Consider the following 20,152-nt stretch of genomic DNA (forward strand, 5'->3'; position numbering starts at 1 on the left):
TCTGCACAAGTCAGGGTCTGGCAACCAACTAGGCTAAGGGCCAAATAAGCTTACCAGACCACCCACCCATAGTTAACCTGTCACAGTGGAAGGACACAGGCAGCCCTCTTAGGGAGCATATAACGTGGGTGATGAGGGGGAGTGCATTACGAGGATGCATAGGACATCTCCTACAGAAGGCCACTTCTCTAAGGTTGAGCAAGGTGACTAACCTACTACATCTATGAAAAGACAAACTGCAACTTAGACAAAATGAGCTGACAGAAGAACAGGCTCCAGATAAAGGAAGAAGATAAAACCTTAGAAGAAGAGCTCAATGAAGTGGACAGAGGCAATCTACCTGAGAAGGAGTTCAGAGTAATGATCATAGAGATAATCAAAGAACTCAGGAGGAGAACGGATGCATAGAATTGAGTAGTTAGATGTTTTTAACAAAAAGTTAGAAAACACAAAGAACAACCAAAGAGAGCTGAAGCATACAGTACCTGCAATGAAAGATACACTGGAAGGAATCAACAGTAGACTCAAGGGTACAGAAGAACAGATTAGTGAGACGGAAGACAGAGTGGCGGAAATCCCTGCCATAAAGAAGAAAGAAGAACGAAAAGAAATGAGGACAGTGTAAGAGATCTCTGGGACAACATCAAACATATTAATATTCACTTTACAGCGGTCCCACTAGGAGGAGAGAGAGGGCAAGGGCCTCAGAACATGCTTAAAGACATAATAGGTGAAAATTTCCCCAACCTGGGAAAGGAAACAGTCACCCAGTTCCAGGAAGTGCAGAGATTCCCTTACAGGACTACCCCAAAGAGGAACACACAAAGACATATTATAATTATAATGACAAAAATTTAAAGAGAATTTTAAAAGCAGCAAGAGAAAAGCAACAAATAACAAACAAACCAATTCCCATAAGACCATCACCTGAATTTCAGCGGAAGCTACAAGTCAGAAGGGAGTGGTATGATGAATTTAAAGTGACAGAGGGGAAGAATCTACAACCAAGAATACTCTACCCAGCTCTCATTCAGATTTGGTGGAGAAACCAAAAGTGCTACAGGCAAGCAAAAGCTAAGAGTTCAGTACCGCCAGTCCAGCCTTACAACAAATGTTAAAGGAACTGCTCTAGGTGAAAAAGAAAAGGCCACACCTATAAACAAGAAAATCACAAAGCGAAAAAGCTCATTAGTGAAGGCAAACATGCAGTAAATGTAGAAAACCATGCACACATAAAGCTAATAGAGAGGTTAAAAGACAAAAGTAGTAAACTCATCTATATCCAAAATAAAGAGTTAAGGGATACACAAAACAATTAGTTGTACAATATGACATCAAAAACAGTAATCATGAGGGGAGGAGAGTACAAACGCAGGGTTTAAAAAATGCATTTGAAATTAAGAGATCAGCAACTTAAGATAACCGTATATATATATTATGATATGATTATATCATAGAATCATATAATGAATGAACTGCTATACAAAAATTTCTGGTTTTAATTGAGCCTGATAATTGAAACCTTACAAGACTTGCCTTTTCCCCTATCCCTGCTATCTTAAATAACTGAGGATGAACTAAGTAACTCTTATAAAACTTTCATGCTTATCTACATGTGACATGGATGCAAACAGCAATGAAATCCTGTGTCTAATAGGGGCATAACGTTTCTATGATAGGATTCATCATCTCAATGATAGTCATCTTATTAAAACAGAATCATTTGCCCTCACATATAGGAATTTCTTTAAGTTTCAGATGGTTTCCTTCATCTGTTTGTCTTTCCCATCTCAGGGATAGAAACAGAAAATAGAAAAAGTCTCATCAAATACAGCCTACAGTGAAATTGTCATAGTCTGGTCACTCAAACGTCTTATCAACAGAAATATTACCATCCCAACTCCCTTTTCTTCAGATGAAACAAGAACAAAGGGAAACCACTGCCATGAGTTCACAGACTATCTCCACCATCTTCTCTGCCAATCCACACATTTCACATCCTCTATCCAGGTGGGGAGACTCTGCAGTCTCTGAGAAGCTTTCAGTGAAGAGCCTCAAGCACACTGAACATTTCCTTACTTTGTACCAGCTGCTCACCTGCCCAGGCTGGTTCAGAGGAATGGCCTAAGCTGAGGGTAGGAAGGCGGGCTGCCAATAACTAACTGCTCACATGAGAAATATACAGTCCTTCTGCAATTACATGAATCCTCAGTTAAATTAGGATACACTTAGTCCCAGGAGTTGTTTGGAGGAAACTTTCTTATGTCAAGGTAAGACACAAATTCAATATTTCTTGACTGGATTTAAATATAATTCGCATCTCTTAGTTTCAATATTCAAGTCGCTGAATGTTAGAATGGCAGAAACACTGAAAGAAACATCTTCATTATACAGATTAAAAATATTAAACTTAAAAGAACAAATACATTTCCTTGCATTCTACCATCAGCTAGTGGCCAATGCACTCAGTATTTAAATGGATATGAAGATGGAAAGAAGCTTTAGATCTGGAGATGAAGATCTGTCAAGAATTTAGCTAAGCTACTACATGTTATTGTTGCTTTGACAGCGATTTTATTTGATCAAATGTCCTACAAGGTCCTTAAATTGACACCACACTTCATGTAAGCCCATGCCCTAGACAACAGCCCAGAGAATCAAAAGCAAATGTAAGTCCCTGATATGATCTTCCCAATAGCCTTTGTGATCACAGTCTCCCCAACCTCCCAGCAAAACGTCCCCTGATATTCCAAAGACCCCCAAGGAGCTCACAAAAGCCCATTCTTCGTTTGAATGACCAATCTGGCCTTAGCACAGGAATCCCAAATCACTCCACCTGTGGACCCTAATAAAGACATGTGCCCCAGGTCCTATCTCTCTGTCTGCACTTTGCCTTGAACTCCCCATCCAGCCCCTCATGGTATGCTGGGTACTTCCTCCAAGCCATGTGAGTAATAAACATCTCTATTTCAATTTCTCTGTGATCTGCTGTTGAACTGCAGTTCATCGCCCAGTACCCTGCATGCCACTTAACAAGTGTTAATATGACAGATACATTACACAGTCTTTCCCTGAATTTCCATCATCATTTAGTTCAAAAAATAGTTGTGTAAATTGACCATCCTATGCTTTTCACCTGTGAACTAGGGATATAAAAGTAATTATAACAATTCTTTTCCTTTAGTCTGTAAGATACTAAGAGAAGAGCGAAGTTACAGTATATAAAGTGCTGTGTGTACATGTCTAAGTGCTATAATTAAACAAATATATACAGTATTTCAGGGATAGTATTATAGAATTATTTCTACCTGTCTGAGTTTAAGGCAAAATTTAAATGGAAGATATTTGAGTTGAACCTTGATGGAGAAATCAGAGGACTTTCTATGTAGTGAAAATTTTGAGCCTGTAACTTAAATTTCAGAAAGGACCTGTGGTAGGCAGAATAATGACTGCTCCAAGGATGTCCACATAATACTCCCCAGAACCTGTGAGTTAAAGTATTATGTCACATGGCAAACGGGAATTAAGGCTGCTGGCAGAATTAAGGTTGCTAATCAGCTGACCTTACAATAGGGAGATGATCGGAAGTTATCCAGGTAGGCCCAATGTGATTACAAGGGTCCTTAAAGATGCAAGAGGGAGGCACAGGAGGTGCGAGTGGTATGATGTGAGAGCTCAGCCTGTCGTTGCTGAAACTGAAGATGGAGGAAAGAGAACATGAGCTAAGGGAAGCAGGAGGCCCCTAGAAGCTGGGAAAGCCAAGCAAACAAATTCTCCCATAGGGCTTCCAGAAAGGAATGCAGCTCTGCTGAAACCTTGACTTTAGCTCTGTGAGACCCATGTTAGATTTCTGACCTATAGAATCATAAGATAACAAATCCATGATGTTTGAAGCCACTGAGTTTGTGGTGATATGTTATGGCAGCAAGAGAATACTAACTCAGGATTGAAATAGCAGTCACATCCTCCTTGCAGTGCCACTTGTGCAGAAATTATTCTTGGGCAGACAGAATTAAGAAGAAAAGCAAAAGTGCTCTTTCGTTTTTAGGTTTCCTCTCTGTTGACCTAAGCTGTTCCCCACTCGGGTTAAAGCTCCGTGGTAAACACTGCATTTCCCTTTCCTTTGGCAATGGAAGTACCCTGCCAGGTGGATAGACTAAATAATGTCTCTGTGGAATTTTCCAGCCACAGGCTTTGCTCTCACTCAAACAGCCTCTAACAGCTCTCTATCTCAGAGGCTGCAAGGACTGCGTGAGACCACCCTAGACGTCTGCATTCCTTCGTTCCTTCAGGCCCAGAATACCGGCTGCACAACACCCACTGTTTGACTGGTTTCTATCTCCCTGCCGTTTATTGTTCTCTGGAAGTCTGCATTCCCCAGCTCCTCACTCTTGTCTGTGTATTCAGCCATTGCTTCAATGTGGCTCCTAGGGTGGATCTGTTACAGCCTAGGTTCCCCAAAAAACCTCGGCTTGAGTGCAGGTAGCAAGCCCAGGGAACAGGAGGTTGAGGCTAGGGAGAATGAAGCAAGGCAGGTGGGAAAGCCACCACAAGGGTGCAGGACCACGCTATTGCCACCATGGATAGCAAGCCTCAGTCCCCATGAGGACCCAGAGACAGAAGTGGTTGCCTCCCAGGTTTGCGCAGGCTGCCTAGGGCCCACAGAAGTACCATGAGGTCACAGAGATGCCCTTGAACACAACGTGAGCTAGCCAGTGATCCTGCTGAGGCCAGGAGCCCTCAAGTCACACCCACTTGCAGCTGGTTGCCTCAGCAACAGCTAGAATAAAGAGCAAGGCTGAGCGAATGCGAGGCAGGCAGTGAGTTGTCCAATACAGGAGACCAACAGCTTTCTGACTGTGGAGCCTCAACTCACCCAGACCCCCAGACCTTCATTTTCCCAATTTGCCCAATTCTCCCAGATCAGGGTCCCAGCTCTATTTTTAGCACCACCAAAAACCATGGCCTCAGAGCTTCCTGAAGGCCTTCTCCAACCATGGCTGTCAACTAGGTTTCCAGATCCCCCCCCAAAAAAACCCAGTAGACAGGGTCCCAGACCATCAGATCTGAAAGTACTGTTTGCTAGTCATTCAAAGTGTGTCCTGCTCACAAGAATAGATTCACAGTCTTCTAAGGCACCCACTGCCTCTCAGTCATGGAAAGGATAAAAATCATTGTCTCTCAATACAATAAGCAGATAAATAAATCTTGATATTTTTCAGTGCATACTTTCACAATATTGCATTTTTCTCTCTGTTTACATACAGTGTTCTTCACAAGAATTTGGTAATTCTAACGCCACAAAGGAGAGTCAAATGGTATGGTGTGCTAGCTCAAAGCTGGTACCTCCTCTGAGCCTTACTGAAATAATCAAGCAAGTCCAATCTGAAAGATCAATTTTAACATCTTTTCTCTAAACAATCTTTGTATCTAGGTAACATTTAAGGGTCTTAGTGAAAGCTAACAGCAGGGAATGCAGAGTTAATGTAAGCTTGGTGATTTAGAGCCCTTCAAATGAGCAGTCCATTTGAACAGAATTCCATGACCATCATCTTATTTGAAAAAAAAAAAAAAACAACTTTGTTCTCTCAAAGTCCCCTTGGAGGGTTTCTCCACTAATGCCTTGAGCAGCATCCTCTGGCACTGAAATGGTGGTAGGGCTCCTGGCTCCCCAAGAGCAGCCTGCTGCCATCCACTGCCTTTGATCTAACCAGTCATGCCAGACCATGTGCAAAGCTGCTATGCTAATTTCTTTCCTCAGAGCATTCTCTGTCCCTGGCGGCAGGCACCACACAATGTTCAGAAGTGTTTTCTTTAACTGGCACATGAAGCTCAAAAGATCCCTGTTAATTGCATGGTACATATTGATTACCCTTGCTTCTGGAGTTCATGATTTTGCATACTGCAAAGCAACCTGGGTACATCCTCACTCCTCACAAAGAACCAACCTCTCTTGCATTTTTTGGTTCATTTTTCTTCTTCCCTTCCCTCCTTCCTTTCTTCTTCCTTTCTTTCCCTCTTTTTTTCATACACACCTCTTACACAAATATGCAAAACTCACAATGTTCTTTCCCTCTTCCTCAGAAATGAAAAACTTCCTAGTGATTAAGAGAAGTCTATTTAAAAAGCAGACATTGGGTTCATCTTATATACTTAAATGTCATTTTAAAAAGTCATCAAGCATTAAACTGGATTTCATTTTTAAACACATGTTTTAGAGAGAAAAAAGAATTATTACTTATCAATTAATTAGCTACCTGGTATATTAAAGAAGAGTGGTAGAACATTCACATATAAATCTATAAAGGAAAAATCCTTGGAGAAGCTCATGTGCTGTGTAATTAGAGTTAATTAACACATTTGCTAATTGACTATTATTTAGCACTCCAGCTGCTGAGAAAAATCCATAGGCCCATTAAATATTAATTAGCAAAAGTCTATTGTTTGATCCTGTCAGATTCTGTATTGATGACACTTTTTTTACAAGCACAGCTTTGTTAGGCAGGGTACATAGCAATACACAGTAGCTAGCTATTGAAGAACAAGAAAATGAGAATCTCATAACATACAAGCCCTATGTTTCAATCTTTTTATTTCTCCTTCAGCTGATTACATTGTCAAAAATACTAAAAATGAATTATTTATCTGTGTCTGCATAGTTACCTACAATCTCAAGATTTATGTAATTACTGTTACTTCAAATTCTTGGTGTTTACTGGACAGTCTATGTTACACACCTTTTAGAAAACTAAAGTAAAACTTACAATTCTAGAAACAAATGCTCCCCATAACTTTTAAAAAGAGTTTTATTGAGATATAGTTCACATCCCATAGTTCACTCATTTACAGTGCACACTTTAGTGACTTTTGGTATATTGCACAGTTAATTTTTAATATTTAATGCAATTTTTAAAATATATTTGTTAAATATATAAAACATAAAATTTGCCAATTAAGCCATTTTGAATGTCATATTCGGTTGCATTAACTACATTCACGATGTTGTACAGCCTCTCATAGCTTTCATTAGATTGTTTTGTTAAGCTAAAACAAATAGACTGCTGGTTATTTCTTCAGCAAAAATGGGTTTATTTGGAATCAACAATGAATTGGAATTCCTGATTTGCAACTATGGTGAGTCACATGCAAATTCCCAGCAAAAATGGCAAGGAGAACTCTTTTATAAAGGGGAAAAGGAAGTTGGGAGAGCTCCAATTAACGGAGTCAATGGCTTTTCATTGGCTGAACTGTTGCCAGGAAGAAAGAAGAGTCATTGTTCTTCCTGTTGGGTTCTGCCATCTTCACATAGCATGAGAGCCCTTCTCCCCCTGCTGGTCGCCCCACTCAATTCAACTTAGACTTCTGTGTTTTCATTTTCAACTGAGATTTCTCTTTATTAATCTGCAACTGAGATTTCTGTTTATTATTTTTTTTAGTTTTAAGTTTCCTTGTGACTAAAGGCACAGTCTGAGGACAGATCCATCTGCTCTTCCTACTCTGAAAAGCTGAGTTTTCACGTGGCTAAAACATCTCACTGCTGAATCAGCAGCAGTGACTCCCATGAAAACTGCTCTCTGATTGGAAGTCACTTGGTGCTGCACCTATCCTCCTTTTCTCCTTTCTTGGTTAACTCTGCCCCCAATGTCCCCATTTGGCCAAGCAACTGTACGGAACAAGAGCCATAGGCCCTTTATCTAGACTCCAGGCAGGTGTCCCCCTAGCAGTTCCACTCTGGTCAAAGTCCAGCTATCCCTAGACCTCACTGGATAGAAACCACGTTTCTCCCCTACCACTTCCCATGCAAAACTCATCCTCATCCTTTTTCCAGAGAAAATCCACAAAGACAACAAGTCCATCAAAATGATCACAAATGATCACAAGCCCACCAAATATCACAAATTGATCACAAATTGAATCTATGTATTCCTTGCACAAAAGTCCTGCACAGATTCCCCAGGTAATTAACTTTATGAAAAACTCCTTTGTCATCCTTCAGAAATCCTGGAAATGCCAAAAACAGGGTGCAGAAAATCTGGCACTTTTCACACAACCCTATTGACAAGATTCAGTTCAGTTGCTCAGTCATGTCCGACTCTGCGACCCCATGAATCGTAGCACACCAGGCCTCCCTGTCCATCACCAACTCCCAGAGTTCACTCAGACTCACGTCCATCGAGTCAGTGATGGCATCCAGCCATCTCATCCTCTGTCGTCCCCTTCTCCTCCTGCCCCCAATCCCTCCTAGCATCAGAATCTTGTCCAATGAGTCAACTCTTCGCATGAGGTGGCCAAAGTACTGGAGTATCAGCTTTAGCATCAGTCCTTCAAAAGAAATCCCAGGGCTGATCTCCTTCAAAATGGACTGGCTGGATCGCTTGCAGTCCAAGGGACTCTCAAGAGTCTTCTCTAACACCACAGTTCAAAGGCATCAATTCTTCGGCGCTCAGCCTTCTTCACAGTCCAACTCTCACATCCATACATGATCAAAGGAAAAACCATAGCCTTGACTAGACAGACCTTAGTTGGCAAAGTAATGTCTCTGCTTTTGAATATACTATCTAGGTTGGTCATAACTTTTCTTCCCAGGAGTAAGCGTCTTTTAATTTCATGGGTGCAGTCACCATCTGCAGTGATTTTGGAGCCCCCCAAAATTAAGTCTGGCACTGTTTCCACTGTTTCCCCATCTATTTCCCATGAAGTGATGGGACCGGATGCCATGATCTTCATTTTCTGAATGTTGAGCTTTAGGCTAACTTTTTCACTCTCCACTTTCACTTTCATCAAAAGGCTTTTTAGCTCCTCTTCACTTTCTGCCATAAGGGTGGTGTCATCTGCATATCTGAGGTTATTCATATTTCTCCCACCAATCTTGATTCCAGCTTGTGTTTCTTCCAGTCCAGTGTTTCTCATGATGTACTCTGCATAGAAGTTAAATAAGCAAGGTGACAATATACAGCCTTGACGTACTCCTTTTCCTATTTGGAACCAGTCTGTTGTTCTATGTCCAGTTCTAACTGCTGCTTCCTGACCTGCATACAGATTTCTCAAGAGGCAGGTCAGGTGGTCTGATATTCCCATCTCTTTCAGAATTTTCCACAATTTATTGTGATTCACACAGTCAAAGGCATTGACATAGTCAATAAAGCAGAAATAGATGTTTTTCTGGAACTCTCTTGCTTTTTCCATGATCCAGCGGATGTTGGCAATTTGATTTCTGGTTCCTCTGCCTTTTCTAAAACCAGCTTGAACATCAGGGAGTTCATAGTTCATGTATTGCTGAAGCCTGGCTTGGAGAATTTTGAGCAGTACTTTACTAGCATGTGAGATGAGTGCAATTGTGCAGTAGTTTGAGCATTCTTTGGCATTGCCTTTCTTTGGGATTGGAATGAAAACTGACCTTTTCCAGTCCTGTGGCCACTGCTGAGTTTTCCAAATTTGCTGACATATTGAGTGCAGCACCTTCACAGCATCATCTTTCAGGATTTGAAACAGCTCAACTGGAATTCCAGCACTTCCACTAGCTTTGTTCACAGTGATGCTTTCCAAGGCCCACTTGACTTCACATTCCAGGATGTCTGGCTCTAGATTAGTGATCACACCATCATGATTATCTGAGTCGTGAAGATCTTTTTTGTACAGTTCTTCTGTGTATTATTGCCACCTCTTCTTAATATCTTCTGCTTCTGTGAGGCCCAGACCATTTCTGTCCTTTATCGAGCCCATCTTTGCATGAAATGTTCCCTTGGTATCTCTAATTTTCTTGAAGAGATCTCTAGTATTTCCCATTCTGTTCTTTTCCTCTATTTCTTTGCATTGATCACTGAAGAAGGCTTTCTTATCTCTTGCTGTTCTTTGGAATTCTGCATTCAGATGCTTATATCTTTCCTTTTCTCCTTTGCTTTTTGCTTCTCTTCTTTTCACAGCTATTTGTAAGGCCTCCCCAGACAGCCATTTTGCTTTTTTGCATTTCTTTTCCATGGGGATGGCCTTGATCCCTGTCTCCTGTACAATGTCACAAACCTCATTCCACAGTTCATTAGGCACTCTATCTATCAGATCTAGGCCCTTAAATCTATTTCTCACTTCCACTGTATAATCATAAGGGATTTTAGTTGGGTCAAACCTGAATGGTCTAGTGGTTTTCCCTACTTTGTTCAATTTAAGTCTGAATTTGGTAATAAGGAGTTCATGATCTGAGCCACAGTCAGCTCCTGGTCTTGTTTTTGTTGACTGTATAGAGCTTCTCCATCTTTGGCTGCAGAGAATATAATCAGTCTGATTTCAGTGTTGACCATCTGGTGATGCCCATCCGTAGAGTCTTCTCTTGTGTTGTTGGAAGAGGGTGTTTGCTATGACCAGTGCATTTTCTTGGCAAAACTCTATTAGTCTTTGCCCTGCTTCATTCCGCATTCCAAGGTCAAATTTGCCTGTTACTCCAGGTGTTTCTTGACTTCCTACTGTTGCATTCCAGTACCCTATAATGAAAAGGACATCTTTTTTGGGTGTTAGTTCTAAAAGGTCTTGTAGGTCTTCATAGAACCATTCAACTTCAGCTTCTTCAGCATTACTGTTTGGGGCATAGACTTGGATTACCGTGATATTGAATGGCTTGCCTTGGAGACGAACAGAGATCATTCTGTCATTTTTGAGATTGCATCCAAGTACTGCGTTTCGGACTCTTTTGTTGACCATGATGACTACTCCATTTCTTCTAAGGGATTCCTGCCCGCAGTAGTAGATATAATGGTCATCTGAGTTAAATTCACCCATTCCAGTCCATTTTCATTCACTGATTCCTAGAATGTCGACGTTCACCCTTGCCATCTCTTGTTTGACCACTTCCAATTTGCCTTGATTCATGGACCTGACATTCCAGGTTCCTATGCAATACTGCTTGTTACAGCATCGGACCTTGCTTCTATCACCAGTCACATCCACAGCTGGGTATTGCTTTTGCTTTCACTTCATCCCTTCATTCTTTCTGGAGTTATTTCTCCACTGATCTCCAGTAGCATACTGGGCACTTACTGACCTGAGGAGTTCCTCTTTCAGTATCCTATCATTTTGCCTTTTCATACTGTTCATAGGGTTCTCAAAGCAAGAATACTGAAGTGGTTTGTCATTCCCTTCTCCAGTGGACCACAAGTTTAACTTGTATTAAAACAATATCTAGAAAAATCAATTTTGTAGTTACAATATAAGGGTCCCTTGGACCGAAAAGAGTTCAAACCAGTCAATCTTAAGGGAAATCAATCCTAAATACTCACTGGAAGGACAGATGCTGATGCTGAAACTCCAGTATTTTGGTCACCAGATGCAGACAGCAAGTCATTGGAAAAGTCCCAGATGCTGGGAAAGATCAAGGGCAGAAAGAGAAGAGGGTGTCAGAGGATAAGATGACTGGATAGCATCACTGATGCAATGGACCTGAACTTGGGCAAACTCTGGGAGATGGTGAGGGACAGGGAGGCCTGGCATGTTGCAGTTCATGGGGTTGCAAAAAGTCAGACACAACTGGGCAAATGAACAACAACAAGTTATAATATGAAGCTAAAATAGTAATTAATGGTTATTTTTAAACTATGGAAACTTTCTATCAGGCACTAGTGTTTCATATTATATCTTACTTAATCGCAAGAGTTGCAGAAGCTATGTATTATCATATAGCTGTTAGGAGCTTTGGGGCCAGACCAGGCTTGAGTCTGATTTCATGTTTTTCTATTTAATAGCTATTGTCCTACAAAATGTTTACTAGGGAATGCCACTTGGTGCTTCCTAGAAATGATAGGCAAAAGGATCCAGGTGGGGAACACAGTCCCCATTCTAACAACATTCTACAGAGAAGTCTGCTTAAGCAAGGGAGCAGAGAAGGCAATGGCACTCCACTGCAGTACTCTTGCCTGGAAAATCCCATGGACGGAGGAGCCTTGCAGGCTGCCGTCCATGGGGTCATGAAGAGTCGGACACTACTGAGCAACTTCACTTTCAATTTTCACTTTCATGCATTGGAGAAGGAAATGGCAACCCACTCCAGTGTTCTTGCCTGGAGTGTCCCAGGGACGGGGGAGCCTGGTGGGCTGCTGTCCATGGGGTCGCACAGAGTTGGACACGACTGAAGCAATTTAGCACCAGCAGCAGTAGCAGTTGCGCACCTATGGGGTTATGTTCCAGGAGACGAACTTATGCAAAGTTATGAATAAACTTAGGGAAACATGAGAGCAACTTTACACTGGGGAATAAACATGTTGGCTCAGGTCTAAATAATCTGAGTTCAAGGCCATCTGTTTAGAGAAGTGCCAGGAAATGCCATTTGCACACTTCCCTAATACCTGAAGTTCCCAGTCCTGTGAGAAATTGAGTTTTATAATCTGCCTCCCTTGCTTGGAAAAAGCTTCTAGGCCCAGCTTGCTTATTGGGAAAACAAAAACAGAACACCAAAAGAGGTCCCAGGGCCACCTATCAGACAATCCTGACTGTCTCATAGCTGGTTAACCTCAGGTCAGTTTTTAATCTTCTACACCCAATCTGTTCATCGTTCACATTGTCCTAACAATAGTATTTTCCCATAAGTGTTGTGGGAATAAAATGACGTATGTAAAGCACTTGGTCCCGAGTTAACCCCCAGACAATGACATCATACGCTTCTATAATCAGACTGGAGGGTCAGTTGGTAATTCCTGCCATCTATAGTCTAAGCCGTTTAGCTTGTTTTATTTTTATCCATGGCTTCTGACAACATATTATTCATATTTTATTATATTCTTCCCCCTTCTACTAGGCTATAGAGTTCATGAAACTTCTACTCTATTTTGACCACCTAGAACAAAACTTGTCACAAAATTAGTGCACAATACATCTTTGATTAATGACTGAATGAATTTTATATGCCCAGTACTGGTAAGCCAAAGTTGTGAAATTATTTATTTTGTCCTTATGGAAATATCAGTATTCCCTTTCCCTTCATTTTGTTGCCAAGAAAGGATGGCAGTGGAGAAGGGTAAAATGATAAACTTATCCTGCATTCTGACTGTTTATATATTTTTAGCCAGCTTTGTTGATGGGAAAGTTAAACTGAGGAAGCTAAATTCCATATGGCAAGCTAGGGATGAGTTTAAATTAGTAAAAGATTTTAAGACCTTTTGTAAAATTTCTGCAGGGAAATCCTACAAAGTTCTTATTAACTTAGAAGATTAGAGCTGGGGATCTCTTTTTGAGGTCCAATTGTCTAAGCTCATGGTTTGCTCAAAAGTGGTTGATACACAGATAGTAAGAAAGACAATAATGCAAAACCAGGCCCCATGTACCATAGATCATTTGATTGATTATTAATTGGAACTCCTAGTGGATAGATGTGACAATAAAGCTTGGTTTTAAAACTGTGACTAGTATTTAGGTCTGTAAAAATGTAATTAAGAAAAAAACAAAACATGGAAAAGGTTGATTCTACCCTTCAGAGTAGAGTAAGACTATCATAAATACAAGCAAAGTAAAAAAATTTTTTTTCATAAAACATGTATTTTAGCATTTCATGAGACCACTGGCTAATCAGAACCCCTATCTTCTCATTCTTTCATGAAATTGTACTTAAGAAAGTGTTAATATAATCCCCATATAATTGTGCTTGAAAGTGAAAGTGAAAGTCACTCAGTCATGTCCGACTCCTTGTGATCCCACGGACTATTCAGTCCATGGAATTCTCCAGGCCAGAATACTGGAGTAGGTAGCCTTTCCCTTCTCCAGGGGATCTTCGCAACCCAGGGATGGAACCCAGGTCTCCTGCACTGCAGGAGGATTCTTTGCCAACTCGGCTATGAGGGAAGACTATAATTGTGCATACAGTGGTTAAATAGCAAAGCAGCAAGATGAATGGGTGAAATTTCAAATCCTATTTGAGATTATAGGCAGGGTGAATGAATGGGATGTGGGACAGAATTGTTTTGAGGGTAAGGATCATTCCTAAGAGACCTCTCCCTCTCTTTAACCATGAATGATACTTTCTAATGGTTTCACGTGATTCAGGATCGCTAAGGAAATTTAAACAGAACTACATATTATTATCTGAAGATTATAAAGAGCAAAGGCACGTTCATGAATCAAAATATTGTATAATGAAAATATAAATGCCCTACCACCCCTCAAAACCCACTTAGAATAAATATAAATAAATAGATAAATCTGCTAAAAATGTTAAGAGCTTAAAATGAAGGTTTGGTTCAGAGGTAATACTAAGATTTCTACCTCAGTCAGAATGCCACACAACCTAAAAGGTTGGTGACATAGCCCCATGAAGCAGCCTGGGTCCCGAAACCTCTCCTGGGTGGAGGGTCTGACAGCCGAAACTCATCATCCCAGCTTCTATTATCACTGATTTAGGTCACAAACACCATCAGCTGAATGAGAAACACTTCAGGTTTCTGTCCAAGACAGAACAGTGAGCCAAACCATTCTCCATGCCAGAATTCCTCCAGGAGTGGTTCTATTGTCTGTTCATCTTCTCAGCAGCCCAAATATCCTCACACATCTCCTGCTATTCAGAGAATATTCATCTCTCTAGCAGTATCAAATGGACCAGAATCAACTGATGACCTCCCCATTCTTCCTTCTTCTTCCCCATCTCCCTCCCCTCCCTTGAGACTAAAGTAGACAGGCATGAAAGGAACACCTACGTGTCCACTGAGACAGGCATGGGCCATTGTCCATCTCAGAGTAACGTGGGTAGCAACAACCCTAGAGAAAAAAAGCTAATAAAACCTGAAAATAGATCGAATGCAGTTCTATTCATACCAATACCATGTTGGTTATATAACAAGCTCATGCAACCACCACCAAGGAAAGAAAAGAACAAAAAGATAGACATTATGTATGAAAGTAGTCTGCTGCTGCTAAGTCGCTTCAGTCGTGTCTGACTCTGTGTGACCCCATAGACGGCAGCCCACCAGGCTCCCCCGTCCCCGGGATTCTCTAGGCAAGAACACTGGAGTGGGTTGCCATTTCCTTCTCCAATGCATGAAAGTGAAAAGTGACAGTGAAGTCGCTCAGTCGTGTCTGACTCTTCGTGACCCCATGGACTGCAGCCTACCAGGCTCCTCCATCCATGCTATTTTCCAGGCAAGAGTACTGGAGTGGGATGCCATGGATAGAGAAATACAGGCCCAGAGAACACTGCCATGTAACATCTATGTTAATTGCTGTGACTCCGCTCAAATTAAGCGTAACTTATTTATTTATGACTTATTTATTTATTTACTGTAAATATTCTTCATGAAAGATGAATGGATAAACAAACTGTGGTGCGTCCAGACAATGGAATATTATTCAGTGCTAAAAAGAAATAAGCTATGAAACCATGAAAAGACATGGAGGAACTTTAAATGCATATTTCAGTGAGAGAAGTCATTCTGAAAAGGTTACATAATGAATGAATCCAATGGTATGACATTCTGGAACAGGCAAAAGTATGGAGGTAATAAAAATATCAGTGGTTTCTGGGGACCAAGGAGGAGGGAGGGATGAATCAGCAGAGCACAGAAAATTTTTAGCTTGAAAAAAATATTCTGTATGATAATCGTGTATACTTGTCATGATACATTTGTCCAGACCCAAAGAATGCATACTTAAGAGTGAGCCCTAATAAAAATTATGGGCTTTGGGTGACTGTGATGTATCAGTGTGGATTCATCAGTTTTCACAAATGTACTGCTCTGGTGGAAGAAGACAATAGCAGGGAGGCTATGCACATGTGGGTGTGGACGAGAAATCTCTATACCTTCTCTTCAATTTTGTGGTGAATCTAAAGCTGCCATTAAAAATAAAGTCTATTAAAAATAATAATAAAAAAATAGAGGCTTCCCTGATGACTCAGTGGTAAAAATCCACCTGTCAATGCAGTTTAATCCCTGATCCGGGAAGATCCCACATGCCGCAGAGCATCCAAGCCCATGCACCACAAATACTGAGCCTGTGCCCTAGAGCCTGGCGGTGGTGGTCTCGTCTCCAAGATGTGTCCAACTCTTGTGACCGCGTGGACTGCAGCCTGCCAGGCTCCTCTGTCCATGGAATTCTCAAGGCAAGAATACTGGAGTGGGTTGCCATTTCCTTCTCCATCCAGAGCCTGGGAACTGCAACTACTGAGCCTACGTACAGCAGTGACTGAAGCCGTCACGCCTAGAGCCCGTGCTCTACAACAAGAGAAGCCACTGCAATGAGAAGCCACGCGCTCCAACGAGAGAGTAGACCCTACTTGCCGCAACTAGGGAAAAGCCCACACAGCAATGAAGACACTGTTTAGTCGCTAAGTCGAGTCTGACCTACTGTGATCCCATAGACTACAGCCCATCAAGCTCCCTGTCCATGGGGTTTCCCAAGAACACTGGCGTCTGTTACCATTTCCTTCTCCAGGGATGAAGACTTAGCACAGCCTAAAATAAAAAAAAACAATAAAATTATTTTTTAAATATATCCTTTAAGATACACAGGCTCTGTGGAAGACAAAAACTGTCATCCTTTTCTCTGTATAGTTAGTAATATAAGAAGCAATAACTGTAGAATTGGTCTTAGAAGCAACTCTCCCGGCCGCCAGACTAAGGCCATGCTCCTCTCTGCAGTGTCCACTGACAGTCACAAAATCACAGTAGGTGCTAGAAAGCTTTCTAGAATAAACACTTAAAACTGAGCACAACTGATGCTGAGGCCTGTAGAGCAGTCGAAGGGGACCCTGAAAAAGAAGAGATATTAAAGAAGGAGCAATGGGGATTCCTGAAAGAGGACTCACAAGAAAGAAAGATGAAATTGCTAAGTGAACTCAACTGTAACAGCTGAGTGGAGGATAACAGATGCTCCTAGCACAGCTTGGATGGAAGTTCACGCCACCTTCATGGGTGCGTGTGTGCTGCGGAAGGCAGGGGCTGTATATGTATTGAGATAAGTGCCTCACTAAACTCAGAAATGATTATGAGCTCAACCAACACTGGGACGGCCTTTCCCTGACCTCAGGCCTCCATGAGGGGAAGACAGGACAAATGTTCTTCTTCTCATCTCCCTGGATTTCTGAGACAGGCCGCTGACTGGCCAGTTCAATGGTATCTGAACAACAGCTATGGCAACCAGGACAGAATGTCAGCTCAGAGTCTAAGGCTCTGTTGAGGTCTCCAGGTGACCCATTCATGGCAATCAGCGAGCGCAAGAGTGCACTTTTTGGATTCATGTTGTCACATATGTTTCCTCTAAGAAGCGCTCTGTTGTTGTTCAGTTGCTAAGATGAATACAACTCTTTTGTGACCCCATGGACCGTAGCCCGCCAGGTTCCTCAGTCCACAGGATTTCCCATGCAAGAATACTGGAGCGGGTAGCCATTTCCTTCTCCAGGGTACCTTCTCGACCCAGGGATCGAACCCATATCTCCTGCATCTCCTGCATTAGCAGGTGGGATCTTTACCACTGGGACACCAGGGAAGCACCCAGGAAGTGCCTGGTGAGGGTTTTTCTGCCAAAGAACAACCTCCTTGCAGCCAGGCAGATGGAAATTAGGAGTCAACTACATTTAGGCTTTTATTTGCTTTGTTCACACCAAGTAATAAAACCCAAGACACAAGGATGGGGTAAATCAGGTCCTGAGAAAATTGCCTTAATGAATCCACGTTATCTCCAGTGACCCCACTTTGAGTCAACAAGGTGGCAAGAATGTATTTACAAATGCTCAAATGTGTGGGGAAAGAAAAAAAAAAAGAACTTTTTAAACTTATCGCTGTCTAAATAAATGATTCCTCCAAAGGCCAACTGTTTTGGTTTGGGACCCATGTTTAGTATCTTGCATAATACATGCTGCAAGCAGGCTGCAACTGATCACAGTGGTTTTTGTTATTTGTAAAGTTGATGGCCAAACATCTTGTCTTATTTTATTCATTAAGCTTCCTTTTTCCTTTTGAAGTCTAAGGATACGTAGGGACAGAGTTACTGTTGGTGCCATAATCTTTTATTCAAATAATCAGATAAATATTTCAATGACAGCAAATGATAAAGGAAGTGTTTCATTACCTTCAGGCTGAAGATTCTCAGAGAGATAAAAGGAACAGGGAGGGAAAAAATATATGAAATGTGCTGCCGTTGAAAATCCAACACAACCCATGTGGTTGGGCAGCTCTCCTGCCGGAGTCATTCCTGCCCCTCATTATAAAATAGTCATGAATGTTTAATACCTGCTGGAAGAGAGAGTGATGTTGTGGGACTGTGGACTGGGAGACTGCTATTGTCTTCTTTCCTGATATTTACAGGAGCTTCAGGGCTCAAGTGACATTTCCATCCCACTTGCTGAGTTTCCTCCACAGCTGATTCCTTAAAGGCAGAGAAACAGGTTGCTTTCCCCATCTGCTCCACACCTCTGATCTCCAGGCTTGGCAAATTAGTTTTCAGACAAATAAAAAATATTTTGATAGTAAATCCTTGTTTATAATGTCCCCCTGGGGAGGGAATAATCAGTCTTAGAATATCAGGCAGGCCAGCAGTTTAACGGCAATTCGACTATTGCAATCTGGTCAAACACAATTTCCTCTCTCTTTGTTGTGGACTATTTTCTATTTTTCCTGTCCTTTGTTCTTCTTTTCAAAATCCCATTGCCCAAATAATAATATTTTGGAGGATTAATTATTATAAGGTAATCATAACCACTGGAAAAAATCATGTTTTTGTTTTCTCTCACTTACATCAGAAAACAAGTTTGATTTCATAAGCCAGTGGTGTTATCTTTTGCAGCCCTATAAAAACATACAGTCTCTATATGTTTGAGTGATTGTATTTCTGTGACTATTATATAAATATCTATGAAAAATTGTACAAATACATAATCAGACCTCTTGATTACTACTGCTTATCATACTAAGTAAGCCAGACAGAGAAAAACAACTATCAAATGATACCACTTATATGTAGAATCTAAAAAAAATGATACAAATGAATTTTTATACAAAACAAATATATACAAAACAGTTACCAAAGGGAAGGAAGGAGGGATGAATTAGAACTTTGGGATTAATGTTACACATTACTGTATGCAAAATAGGTAACAAGGAACTACTACTGTATCACATAGTTAACTATACACAATATTTTTTAATAACATATAAGGAAAAAGAATCTTGAATATATGTATATACATATCTATCTATCTATATATATATCTGAATCACTAACACAACATTGTAAATCTATTATACTCCAGTTTTTGAAAATAACAAAAAAGGAGAAAAAAAGAGGCACTTTGCAGCTCAGGGATCAATCCTACGTCTCCTGCACTGCAGGCAGATTCCTTCCCAGCTGAGCCACCAGGGAAGGCAACATATCTGGCTCACTCTGCTCTAGACCTGAAACTAACACAACATTGTAAGTTGCGCTGCAGTCCATGGGGTCTCAGAGCCAGACACGACCGAGCAACTGAACTGAACTGAACTGAAGTCAACCATACTTCAATTTTAAAAATAATTTTAAAAGGAGAAGGGGAGAAAAAAAAACAGGGACTTTCCCTACTCAGGGATCGAACCTGGGTCTCCTGCACTGCAGGCAGATTCTCTCCCAGCTGAGCTACCAGGGAAGTCCACATGCTTGGATCACTTTGCTGCATACCTAAACCTAACACAAGATTGTAAGTCAACTATACTTCAATTTTTAAAAATAATAACAAAGGAGAAATGAAACAGGGATCTTCCCAACTCAGGGATCAAACCTGCATCTCCGGCACTGCAGGCAGATCCTTTCCCATCTGAGTCACCAGGGAAGCCCATATACCTGAATCACTTTGCTGCACACCTAAATCTAACACAAGATTGTAAGTCGACTATAGTCCATTTTTTTTTAATTATTAAAAAGGAGAGAAAGAAAAAACAAAACAGGGACCTTCCCAACTCAGAGATCGAACCTGGGTCTCCTGCACTGCAGGCAGATTCTCTCCCAGCTGAGCCACCAGGGAAGCCCACACACTTGGGTCACTTTGCTGCACACCTAAACCTAACACAAGATTGTAAGTCAACTATACTTCAATTTTAAAAATAATAAGGAGAAATAAAACAGGGATCTTCTCAACTCAGGGGTCAAACCTGCATCTCCGGCACTGCAGGCAGATTCTTTCCCATCTGAATCACCAGGGAAGCCCATATACCTCAAT

This window comes from Capra hircus, chromosome 2, assembly GCF_001704415.2.
Source record: "Capra hircus breed San Clemente chromosome 2, ASM170441v1, whole genome shotgun sequence".
NCBI classification, from domain to species: Eukaryota; Metazoa; Chordata; class Mammalia; order Artiodactyla; family Bovidae; genus Capra; species Capra hircus.